This window comes from Pongo abelii, chromosome 3, assembly GCF_028885655.2.
Source record: "Pongo abelii isolate AG06213 chromosome 3, NHGRI_mPonAbe1-v2.0_pri, whole genome shotgun sequence".
Lineage (NCBI taxonomy): Eukaryota > Metazoa > Chordata > Mammalia > Primates > Hominidae > Pongo > Pongo abelii.
This window is the reverse complement of record NC_071988.2, coordinates 30149958-30163770: the sequence shown is the minus strand read 5'-3', so window position 1 is coordinate 30163770 and position 13813 is coordinate 30149958. Positions and strand designations below refer to the sequence as shown.

Genomic DNA, 13813 nt, shown 5'->3' with positions numbered 1-13813 from the left:
TTGGTATGGGCAACGATATGAGTTAGATTTTCACCTGGTAACAATAACAAAGGGAAAATGATCCCTATGATTTATAAAAATAGGTAGATAGAGAGACAGTTTGTGATTATTATTAAGTGCATTGACAATAAAAAGTTTGTAATAAGTTTGTTTTCCCAAAATGACAGGAATTATCTGTCACAACAATGAAACAATATGAATCGCATGGAAAACACTATCAGTCTGACCACTCTAGAGTCTGCTTCTTCTAGTTTCCATTCTTGGAAAAATGTATAATCATGGTAGAAGTACAGATATTAAGAGACTGATAACACAAGGCTGTGGGACTTAGTAAAATAAGCCCAGAGAGCATGTGCAACTGTAAGCAGAGAAGGCATTGGTTCATGTCCTCAAGGAATGAGTTCTTTAGCTGGGATAAAAGAATAAGGGGTAAGGCTGGGCGCAGTGGCTCACGCCTGTAATCCCAGCACTTTGGGAGGCCGAGGTGGGCAGATCACCTGAGGTCAGGAGTTCGAGAACAGTCTGGCTAACATGGCGAAACCCCGTCTCTACTAAAAGCACAAAAAATTATCCAAGCATGGTGGTGGGCGCCTGTAATCCCAGCTACTTGGGAGACTGAGGCAGGAGAGAAACGCTTGAACACAGGAGGTGGAGGCTGCAGTGAGCAAAGATCGCACCACTGCACTCCAGCCTGGGTAACAGAGCGGGACTCTGTCTCTCTCTCTCACACACACACACACACACACACACACACAAAGAGATAAGGCGCTCAATACTGATGTAGTTGGGGATTAAAATCAAAGATATAAGAGGAGTAAATGTTATTCACAAGAGAGAGACTGCTTTTCACAGACTGGATAGGATGTGTATAAAAGAATGGCAGCAAAAAAGAGTTGCTGCAGAAAAGAAAAAAAAAAAAGTTTATGGAAAGGGAAGTCAAAACATCCTAAGGCAGTGTGGTGGGAGGGAGGTGGGTGAGAGCTGGAGAGTCAGCGAAGTTTGTCCAAACAGGGTGGATCTTGTGGTGGAAAAAACAATAGATGTTGAGAAAAACAACAGAACACATCCTTGATAGGTAGGAGAGACTATTAAACATTAATATATAATATGTTAATATATTACAGGGAGTTTAGTTAGGCAGTGGGACCCCTGTTCTCTGCTTACGTCATTAAACATTTTTCAAAACCTGGTGTGTCTGGTGTAAGGATATATGAGAAGAGATTATTCTCCTGCTGCATAAATATTCCTGATAACACTATTGTTTTCCTTATCCTATCAGTAAGGTCTGTCCTAAAAGTAAATTCTCTCTTACAATTGGAAAAATCAGAGATTTTCATTCTGGGTCTGACTCTCAAACTTTCCCACAGTCTGTCATGGTTATACTCAGGGCTTCTGCGACCATAGATAGTCTAGCATATTCCTCAGGGGAGGCCATGCTTTAGGCGGAGACATTTCAGATTTTCTTGCTAGTAGTGGCTGAATAATCATCAAAAAGGGCATTTCAATAATCATAATGTCCATAATGTTATAGGCAGGGCTGGAGTGTGGAGAGGTCAGCTTGATTGTTTGCACTAACTTTGGCCCCATGGAATTAAGATCAGCCTTGGGTGGCGGCAGGATTGGCAACACGGAGAGAAGGAATCTGGAAACCTTTGCAAAGGAGGAATGTCACATGTTTTTACAGGAATCAGGAAACTGCAGATATGCTAGTGCCTGATCTCCTTTTAAAGTGAAGAACAAACAGCAGTTTCAAATTACAAAGTACATAATCATATAAACCCTGGGTGAGCTTATCAGTCAGGACATAAATGAGACCACATTAAAAAAAATAGAGAATATTCCTTTAAAAAAAAGTCATTGTGTAGGCATGACCTGAAGCATTTTTTGAAAATCAGTAAGAATTATAAATGAGTTAAAAGAATAGTTAATTATGAATTCTATATACAACTTATTTATTAGGCATTAATAGTGTTTCTAGTATTCCTGAGATTTAAATGAATAAGTTGCATAGCTTAACGGCAATAAAAATCAGCTGAGTAAAATTTTAAATTTTAAAAGTGTTTAAAATTACCAGCTTTAATAAGCAATGGTACAATGAAGAAATTCGTGAATAATATTTAAAAATTAGGTGTAAATCTAAGCTACTGAATTATATTATAATTGGATTTGAGATAATATACATGCATACACATATATGAAAAGTTGAAGTATGATGTATTAATAGTAGCATATAATGTTTAAAATGTCTTAAATCTAGAGTAAATACATAAAATATTATTTTATTTTTCCTTCTAACTGAAGATGCTCATTAATCTTATTTAATATTACATGCTTCTTTTTAAAAGTTAATTTTCATGACAATTAGAATGTTGCTTTCTATAACTGGAGCTGAGATACATTTTTCTTAGGTGACAACTTCATTAAAATTTCAAGATTTAGTAGCATTAAAAACATTGTAAAACACTATTGGCAAATATATAATATTTTGCTTAATAGATTTCAAATTTCTATATTTCACAAGCCTGCTCCTTAAAAATCTCACAATGTATAACCACAATAGCATGACCCACTATGTCCTTTATAAAAGCTAATAACTTACCTGGATACCTAGTTAACTGTTGACTATTGTATTGAGTAATATTTGCTTACAATTTAATTTTAATTAATACATGATTTTACACAATGGAAATAATGAATATCCTAAGTTTCCTTTTATTCTAACTAATATATGTGCAATATGAGTTTTGCTCATTGTCTTCCTGACTTATAGTTGTTTGTTAGAATAAGTTTGTAAAATAACAGAAAACCTAAGTCCTCACTAGAACATTTATAGTCTCCTCCACTGGATTGGTTTATTAGTTTGATTATTCAGTTTTGTCAATCAAATATTTAATGGGTGCCAGAGGTTAGTTCAGTCAGTGGTCCTATGTGTTTGGTTTTCAAGTCTCCTTTACACTTTAAAAATTATAGAGGACCCTAAAGAGCTATTGCTTATGTGGGGTATATCTGTTGATATTCATCATATTCAACATTAAAATAAAAACACTTTTAAAATAATTAGTTATATATATGTTTGAAATTCATTATATGCTGACAAAAATAATATATTTTAATAGAAATTACCATATTAAAAAAAGTGAGAAGAATGACATTATTTGACACTTTTGCACATCTCTTGAATGATTATCTTACCAGAGGATATCTGGATTATCCTATCTGCTCTGAATTCAATCTGTTGCACTGACACAGAGCATGTAGCCTCACAAAAATTCTATTGTGCACTTATGAGAATGAGAGTTGAAAGAGTAAATGATATCCTAATATTATCAGGAAATGATTTTGAGTCCTGGAGTTTTGAGATTGCTTGGCTTTGAGAACTGCCAGCTTAAGCTCCTTCAATATTGAGTGGAATAAAAAAAATAATAATCCTGCCCTCACAGAGGCCACACTGGAGCAAGAGGAGTGATACATAAATTTTTAAGACCCTAATATGACATATGCTAGTACCAAGATGTGTTATGCAGAGCTATGGAAGAGGTGGTGAGCAACAGTTCCACAAAAGAGACCAAACTTGTAGTAAAGTTTAAAGCAGAGGTGTCCAATCTTTTGGCTTCCCTGGGCCACACTGGAAGAAAAATTGTCTTGGACCACACATAAAATACACTAACAGTAACGATAGCTGATGAGCTAAAAAAAAAAAAAAAAAAAAAACGCAAAAAAAAATCTCATTATGTTTTAAGAAAGTTTACAAATGTGTTTTGGACCACATTCAAAGTCATCCTGGGCCACGAGTTGGACAAGTTTGGTTTAAAGGAAGAGTTGGCCAGCAGTGAAGAGATGCAGGCGAAAGAGGTTAAGACCGCTCTGATGAAAGAAAGGCATGGCTAGATATAGCATGATGTAATGGGAAGAACATGGTTTTGTTTTGTTTTGACAGATTTTGTTCAAACTGCATTTCAGCCACTCACTGGCTGCATGACTTTAAGCAAGTCACTTAAATTCTGTAATCCTTAGTTTGCTCACTGGTGAAATAATAAAACCTACATAATAAAAATACAGTGAGAATTAAGTGAGATGAAATATGCAAAGTATTTTCACATGTGACAGTTAATTAGCACACCAGTAATATATTGATTTTGTTGCATATTTAAAGAGAGTGAATTGGTTATCATGCTGAAAGCTTAGGGTGCAGTGAGGTGGTGAAGAGAGGACTGAAGTTTATAACTGAAGCTATAAACAAGGGTGAAAAGGGCAGCAATGAAGCAGAATTGATATGGAGGTTCAAGATGAATGAAAGTGATTTAAAAATAGAAATATGATAATATCCAATAAACTACCGTGGAAACTCAGAGAATTATTTCTTATGTAGGTTTTTGCAAACCCATAGCAAATCTTGATTTCCACCCAGTGTCACCCTATGTTCTCTCAGGGAAAAAGGAAAAACAAACTGTAATTTTCAAAAAGTATTCCAGGATATTCATAAAAATAGAATGAAATGTGTAAAGAGTAGCATAGCTAGGAAAAAAAAAAAAAAAACACTTACTCAAGACAGACATTTAACCTACCTCTTCCATTGCTTAGATAGGTTGTCTATACCTGAATCTTACAGCTGTCTTTGAAATTAATTTCAACAATATTTTAGTAATAAGTAAATTAATGAATGAATATGTAAATAAATACATACTTCAACATGTATCACCAATGTAGTAAGAATTCAAATTTGCAATTGTGATGTTCTTAACCTAGGTTACTCATAAAGTTTACTAATCAATACCAACTTATCTAGAAAATAATTTTTTTAAGGGCAAAGTACACAGAGAATGTTAGGACTTTTCTCCATGCTAGGAATGCACCATCATCATGCCATCTTTGATCTTCAAGTCCTTGAGGTCCTCAGATCCCTGAGGGATAGAACATTTAGAAAAACGATTTCTCAACTACAAAATAAAGATTTGCCATTGATATACCTTAGTTCTGCCAATTAGGACACTGAAGGTAAAAATTTATACCTCGTAGAGAAGCATGATTTTGAAATATAAAGCACACTTCATCAAGGCTCTATAAAGAATTTAGGATTTGCACACTGAATTTCTTTTTTATACAGTATGTTTTATACTAATCAATAATTTTGACTAATTTCTTTACTAACACAATTCAACGTAGATTAAGTTATAAGAAGAGCAAGCAAAAAAATAAATAAAATATTAAAGCATGGGTAATAATGGAAATTATAAGTAGATCCTTGATTCAAATATTCATTTATTCATTAATTAATTCAAAAATTTATTGAGACTCTACTATATGCAAGACCCTGTCCTAGTTTAGCTGGATATATTACAGTAAACAAGAAAACATGGTCTCCAAACTCATGTCATCAAGTAGCATAAAGTCTAGTAAGGTAGGATATTAAATAAATAAATAAATACAGGCCTCCACCTCACCCAATGTGTTATAAATAATTCTATAAATTATTTTCAAAAGAATTTTGTTTTAAAAATTACATATCTTAAAACTTCAACCAAGCTCTTCATTTTATAACTTCTCACATCCTGACCTCGTAAATACTGAGAGTAAGGGTTCTATCCACCTAGACAGGTTTCTAACTCCACCTAGCACACATATCTAGAATTTACAAAGGACTGTCTGAATAGCTAAACTTAATACTAGATAGTAAATTTTACCTCATTTTTTGGTCTCATGTATATTTCCAGGTATGGGAGGGCAGGCTGTGGAGTAATCAACACAGAGTGAGAATTTCTATATTTCCACTTTAAACAGTGGAATAAAATAAAATACCCTTATTCAACCATTCACTACTAAAGCACAATTTGCTTATAGGTTCTTCTTTGAAATTTCTTGTTTTTACAACTTGTTACCTCCCTCCTCTTACTATCAACTACCATATTCTAACTTTGCCAAGTCAAACAACAGTTGTCAATTCTGAGTCAATTTAGCCACATAAATGTAATAATCTACTCAAAATTGGGAAACATTCTTTTGTCAAAAATGCTTCAGTCTTGAATAAGATTAGCGGAAGCTGTACAAAGCCATTTTGAGTTTACCCAAATGAAAATGAAAACAAAATGGATGATTTCCCTCGTAAAGTAGAAATAACACCATTTTGCACTGTTATGTATAATCCTAAACTTCAAGGAATGGTTATTCACAGACATGTAGAATGGAAGAAAAGTAAAACAGTCTGTTCACCCTATCTACTTGAAATACTTTGCACACTGTTCATAGTTAATGTATTTTAATTTATTTTTAAAATACAAGTTGTTCTTTGACAATAAAGCATCCCAGACACTTACTAAAATTTTTTTAAAATTATTTTCTGCTCACCAAATTCATGTACAACTAAAAAGATAAGCAGTATGCTCTAAGTTGGAATTCAGTTTATACATGAGAATACCCTTCCAAATACAATCACTTAAATCATATGAACTATCTGTTAACTTTAGGCAGTGCTATTCCCTCAACGCATATATCTCATTTCATTATGTACGTATATATTCCCAATGTTTTATTTCAAGCTGGAAAAAAATATGGTATACTCTTGAGAAATCTGACAGATGATAAAACTGCAGGAGTGAGGTACATGTGCACATGTTTTCACACTTCTGCAAAATTGCTGATTCCTTCTTATTTCAATCAGCTGCCTGAATTGGTTGACTATCATCAGACTTAATAAACAGCATAAGAGCCTGCTAATATATGTGAAGGACCTGTTCCTTCTCTCCCCCACCATCTATGCTCTTTTATGTCCCAGTTAAGTAATACATTTTCTGGTTGAAGGGAGGGTAAACTTGAGAATAAGCCATATGCCACAAGAATTTCATTGTAAAAACGATAGCTAAGTTTATTTTAAGAATACTGTATAAGAATAAACTAAATCTTTGTCTTAGTGTACTCTATACATAATGCACAAAGAATATTTTTGTACTATGCTAGTGTATTATTTTGGTTTGCAAAAATATAATTATATAAATATTAAGTGGCTATAACGTTGGGATTTTTCAAATATCAATGAACATATATCAATCAATGGAAGTTCATTATAAAAAGAATTCTAAAATTACCATTTTATAAAATTTAAATTTTACTGACCAAATACACTGAATTTGTCAATAGAATTTCAATCAAAATCAGTTCAGAAAGTGTGATAATTTTTTTTAAATTCAAGACAAAAAAAGCAATCTACTCTTTAAAATGGGACCAATGCTTTTTAAAACCTGATTCTTGGAAGACAAAGAAAGAGGCTAAACATATTTCAATATGTTAATGTATTTTCAGGCTATTGGTATAAAACGGAGGTTTTTTTTTTTTTTTTTTTTGGCTTACCACATCATTACTGTTCAATCTGGGGTAATCATTGAGCTCAGATTCAAGGCACGTGCTCATCAACTTTGACCTGTTTTTCCTCTAATGTGAATCCAGTTAAACTTCCTACCCTTAACTGACTCTTCCATTTCTTGCCAATGAAAGAAACAGGTAAAGAAATACATCAAAAACAGGCCCTGTACATGGAATGCTATCCTCTGTGGGAGGGCAGGTACTTCTATAATAAATGCTTATTTTAAGTTTTCCTACATCAAATTTAGACTTGTAAAGCCAGGCCATGCATGATTAGAAATGTCAAAGGCATAATTCTAGAGTGATTCCTGCTTTTGAGATCTCATAGCATAACAGCATTCAATTTTACTAGGCATTACAGGAATATTCTCCAATGTGTGTATTAAATTCCTTTATAGAGACAGTTGTGTTGGTACAAGCCATAAATTTGACAAACCATCAGATATATAACTTTCATTCTCACATTTACATTACTAAGTATTTTATGGAGCAATTTTCTTAGTCACGGCAGTGAGACTGTTCAATGATATAAATAAATAAATAAATACTATTTCAACGTAAAACCCTTAGCTCTAAAGGAAAGTAACTATGCTGGAGTCTCACAACAATACAATTCACTGTTAAAGAGAATTCAGTTATCAGTAGGGTCTATCTTGGATTGCATCCATGAAAGTTTATTACCAGTAGTATCAGAAGGACTTTATTATAGCAAGCAATACAGAAGCCAAGGACAGAATTATGGCTGGGTTCCAGTGCTGAGAGAAAGTGCAAGAAAAGCCTAATATACCACAATACTGAAATGGTTATTATAAATAACAGGCACATTTACATTGGATTATCATAAGTTTTCAACAGAAACTTAAAATACCAACTGTCAGCACCAGTCCCAGGGCATGGGGTTTCTTGTTGAGACCTGTTGTGCATTGGCAGTGGCAGGCCTAAGTGCTCCCAGGGATTTTCAGGCTTGCTTTAAAAAACAATATCCCTTATACGGAAAATTAAAGCTTTAGGTATAAAGGACATTTCGAAATGATGAAGTACTTGAGCAGTCCACTGAAATAGCCTTAAAGGAGTATTTTGAAATACTCCAAAATATATTTGTATATTTTTACCTCAGTATTACAAAAATATAAGGACACACTTCACTCTGGAGGGGAAAAAGGCAATTAGGCAATTAGGAAACTAAAATCTTAAGTTCACTTTACAGGGTTTCTCTGTCAGTATTTTACTTAAAAGATTATATTAAATTTCAAGTTGGCACGTTTAAGTAATAAAAGAAAATAACCCAAATTTTAAGGCACATATGTTACAAATTTTATACTGGCCATTTATTAAAGCTTACTGTATTATAAAAATATTACTTGATTTTACAATATAAAAATATCTCAATATACTAAGAGACTGTCAAGTTTGCAATGTATTAAACAATTGATTTTAATTTAATAGAACATTTCCAAAATAAAATCTTTCGGAAAGGATAATTTATTACTCAAATTATTTCCAAGAGGTGCCTCAAACCTGCTTGGCCTAGCCTATCAAGGCTGATGTGTGTGTGTGTGTGTGTGTGTGTGTTTTTCCCCAGTGAGCAGTGCCAGTTCTTCCTAAAGTTTGCTCATAAATTTCAGAATGAGTATCTAAAATATACAGTAACTGGGAAGTCAAATTCTCTACATGTTGATCCAGGAAATATTTGTCCTAAAATTTGTTTAGGAATGCATATCACGTACAAGTAGATAGTTCATGAAGTCCAATCAATAAGGAGACTAGCTAAATGAAGTGCAAAAACATTAAAATGAATCCTTTAGCTCTTGGGAATCAACGGCAGTAAACTTCGTTTAGAAAGAATGTGTGTCTGAGCAATAACGTGGAGCAATATTTCTCAAGCTGCTAAAATGAAAAGAGCTCAGAGGCATACATCTCTCCATGTAGCTATATTACATTTTTTGTTCTTTTTTTCCCCTATTGCTACAAGAGAATTGTCCTAACCACTTCAGAAATGACCTACCTTATTCCTAGGAAGGAAATGAAAGCCTTACCACTGATTGTAAAATGTATATGATAATTACAGAGGAGCAGAATTGGCAGATGAGGGCTGAAAGTTGCTTAATGACGAGGTCAATTATTAGCAAACTACACATGCCATCTTCTCAGTGGAAACAGATATTTTTACTTAATTCTACTTTGAAATATGCATCTTTTCTGCATGTGTGTTCCTACATAGATGACATGATTCCATATGTCAAATAAAAAATCCCATAATATCCTTATATTAGAATAGGAAATTTACAATATTTTAAATGCTAGCTCCAGTTGAGTCATTGATCCACTTTTGTAAGGCATATCCTCTCTTGACCATAAAAAGATTTAATGAGATATGCTTGAGAGCAAGGAAACTTGAAAATGTGTTAGTGTGCATAATATATATTCCCTTTTATTTCTGTCATGCTGGTAATTTCAAAATTATTTTCCATTTTATTTTAATTCGTTACTCTATCCAAGGAAGCTTCTAATTCTTAAGCAAGTTTGAGCAAGTTCAATAATTTAGATCAATTGGCAGGCATAATTAAAATAAATATTCCCTAGGGAGGCAGGAGGAAAGGTTGTGACTTGTGTTGCAGTTAAAAATATTTGTGACCAAGACTCAAAATAGCTAAGATATTTTCTAATTGAATCACATATTATAAAAATCTTATTATTTAAAATGGATTATCTAGCCGTTTTAAAAGCAGTGATATGGATGTGGAAATATTTTCCTATATTCAGCAGAGAGAAAAATTTGAAAGAAAAATCTGAGTTTACACATTTAGCTAAAGTTTTTTGCTTATTTTGAAATTTCCAACATTACTGAGAATATTAGAAGTATTAAATAAATTATTTAATATATTTTACTGCTTACTTTACTGAATGGTTTACATAATTAAAAAAGTTAACTACTTTGTTTCCACAATCTTTGGGAGTCATGGGACCAACTCCAGAATAAGGCTCTTAATGCAATATTTTCTTATGCCTCCTCCCATTGAGTTAAGCATCTTCCATATCTTGGTAGAAGGATACAATGCAGTTGTGTGTGTGTCTGTGTGTGTGTGTGTTCTGAATGAACTGCCAATGAATTACAGTCAAAAGCGATATAACTATCAAGTTTAACCATAAATAAAGCATCTGGTATTGATTCTTCTTACCTTATTTTGGGTATATTTCTTTAATTGGCTCATGATACTGAGTTATTATTGTATTATTCTGAAACAAACAAGCAAATAAAAACACCTCCCACCAAAATCTATTAGTCTCTTCCTAATTTTTGTGAAGTGAATATTTGACCACCTGAGTTATAATCCCAGGTACCAACATCAAAGCTACAATTTACAGTGGTTCTTGATGATAACATAAATATTGCTTTATGCAAAAAACAAAAAAAAATGCATTGTGGTTTATAATACACAGATAGAAAGAGAAATTACCTGAAAGACAGGCAGAGCAAAGTTTATTGCCTGCCTTAGACAATGAGACAACAAAAGGCTAAGGGATTTGCTTAAAACTACGCAATAAATCAGTGCTTCTATTAAGTGTAAAATAAAAACTAAATGTTTTTCTACTTAAATTAGTTTTTAAAATATAAATAATTATAATGGCTACAACAGGTTTTCATAAGCTTTGAATGCAATAACTCAAATATAGCCCTTTGGAGTTAATAGCGGCAAATAATAAATAATAAAAGCTACCATGTATTAAACACTAAGAGTTTTCAGGTATTGACTACAGCTTTCCATACCTTCTTCTCACTTTCAGCATCTGTAAAATGTCGACATTACCTTGCTTTGAGTGACACTGTAAAGCAAATGATTACGTAGAACCCTCGGGTAGACACCAATATACTATAAAATAATTAATTTACTAATTCAATTATTCCTGGCTCTATTTATCTTTTCTTTTTGTATGTTTAATAAGGATACTATTTCATCATTCTAGTAAATATTTTTGATGGATAGGTTATCCACTTTATGTTGTTCTTTTTTAATGCTTCTTTCATTTTATGTGTATTTACAAGAGGGAGTGAATGCCAATACAATTATAATTTATTTACCTCTGACACTGGGATGACGTGGTGCCTTTAGATTACTTCATGAAGCCTTTTGTGCTCAAATTGTATTGTAATTGGGGTGTTTTGCACTGTGCTCAGAAAATTATCTCAAATATCCCACAAAAGTTGATTTCTACATTTATAAATTTATTTGGCATAATTAGCAGTTTAAATGGAGATGTGAATAAGGGCTATGAATTGGTGCCTAATTGGCAGATTCTATCCACACTCTGTGATCAGTGATAATCTTTACAAGGTTTTGCTCACTGCTCTGAATATTTGACGGTTGTCTGTAATCTCAGCCTTTTTGGAGCTATTCTGCCACTGCTCACTGAATGATCTTTAGTAATTACTTGATGAATATCTCTGCAAGTTACTGGTTTCTGTCATTTATTATTCCTTAACAATAAATCCAGGAAAATATATGCAGGTTTCTTAAAGACAGAGCCATTTAGCCTGTAGAAAATAGATGTGATACTATTAATGTTTTCTTTTTCTATAGTTTCATGGAATTATATTTGTTATAAATACTGGAACTTGCTCGTGATAGTTAGAGACCCATGTACTCTTAGTCTAGAGTATTGGAAACCAATGGTGAATTCAAAAGGGGCCAAGAAACGACTTACCTTTACAGCTAAATATAAGTGAGGACAGTAAACATTTCTGGAGGTAAGAAAGTAATCATGCATTTAATAAATATTATGAACATTGCAAGTCTGATTTAATGTGGAAAAAGACTGTTGTAGAACTAGTTATCAGCAATTTTAAGGTATCTATAAATAACTAAATATAGTAAAGTAATACTTCAGCATTCAATACTTCTATAAATAACTAAATATAGTAAAGTAATACTTCACTAAATATGGTAAAGTAATACTTCATCATTCAATACTTCTATAAATAACTAAATATAGTAAAGTAATACTTCACTAAATATGGTAAAGTAATACTTCAGCAATACTTCAGTAATAATGTATCCATAAATAACTGAATATAGTAAAGTAATACTTCAGTAATACTTTAGCATACTTTTATTAATGCTAACTTCCAAAAATATATATGTCCAACTGCACATAACCCTTTGAGGAAGATAGGGCAGTTATTATCATAATTATTATTCCCATTGTGTAAGTGAAGGAGATATTACATGAATTGACCCAGGTTCTCTTTCTGGAAATGTGATGGAGCTTGAACTAGAACCCAAGATATCTGGCTCCAGTTCTTTGCAAATGTACATGTTATATGACACATTACAACACAGCAGAATTGTTATATTTAAGAAGGACTTTTTAAAACTGAAAATATTAAATAGACTCTTCCAGAAGGTATCCCAAAGGAAAAGAGAAACTTGATAGTCAAAAATGACTCAAATATAATGACTTTTGGTAGAGAAACTGAATTATTTAATCTCCAAAAGGTCACAGATAAGGTGTTATAAAGAAGAAATTGTGCATGAGATGGTGAGTTTAGGAAAGGCAAAGGAATAGATTATTAGAATGGAGAAATAAAGAAAATATGAAGCCCGAGAGTCAATTTGTGGAAGAGTCCTGTAATTCTCCTTCAAAAATGAAATGACAGAGGAACTGAGAATTTTCATTAAGGTAAAGAAGAGTAATAATGTATTTTCTCTGCTATTTTCAAAAAACTTCAGAAAAAGTTTAAGAAGCTAAATAATCAAGTCAGAAGTCCTGTACTTTGTGTTCTAAAATGAAATGTGGTTACTTAAAAAACACACACACAGGGATCTCTAAACCCATGAGCAATTGATAGAACTAATTTAATAGCTACTTGATCCTGGGGACATAGATAATACTCAGACGTGGGCAGCGAAAGAAAAAGCATACTGGCTTGATTTCACAAAAGAGGATGAAAACAGTTTGGGGCTGAAATAGCCAAGAATTAGATTTTAGATCTTCATTATTCTGGGAGAAAGAGATGGACCAATGTTGTCCAGGAAACTAGAAATGCCTCTCAAAATTGAATTCTCAAAGAGCTAGTGAAGGCTGAATACAATTGATCACACTGAATAAAGGGCAGTAAGCTTACGGGGAAAAACATAAAATATGGTTCCGTGTGAACACGTTGCTTGCAGTTACCTATTGAAAGATGATGTATGGTTAGATTGCTTTACCCACAGTGAAGGGAAATCATAAGGACCGGGCCCTAAAACTCCATTTCCTCAAGTATTCATATAATTAAAGATTGAGCTTGTTTTAGGTGAGATTTACCTGAGAATTATGAGCATTTAATTAATGATTTTTGAAATTACACATAAATCTGGAATTGTTTCTTATGCACACAGTTGTGAGTGTCAGATACCACCTACACAAGAGTAATAGCAGGTAACTGCCAAGTAAACAACTAAAAAACTGATAGTTGGTG

The 13813-nt window shown here is 32.9% G+C and overlaps 1 protein-coding gene across 9 annotated transcripts in view; it reads right to left on the bottom strand.

Annotated features, from left to right (window-relative positions):
- The window catches only part of PCDH7 (protocadherin 7), a 423240-nt gene that overhangs the window by 199583 nt on the left and 209844 nt on the right, over positions 1-13813 (bottom strand). The gene's annotated exons all lie outside the window — the stretch shown is intronic.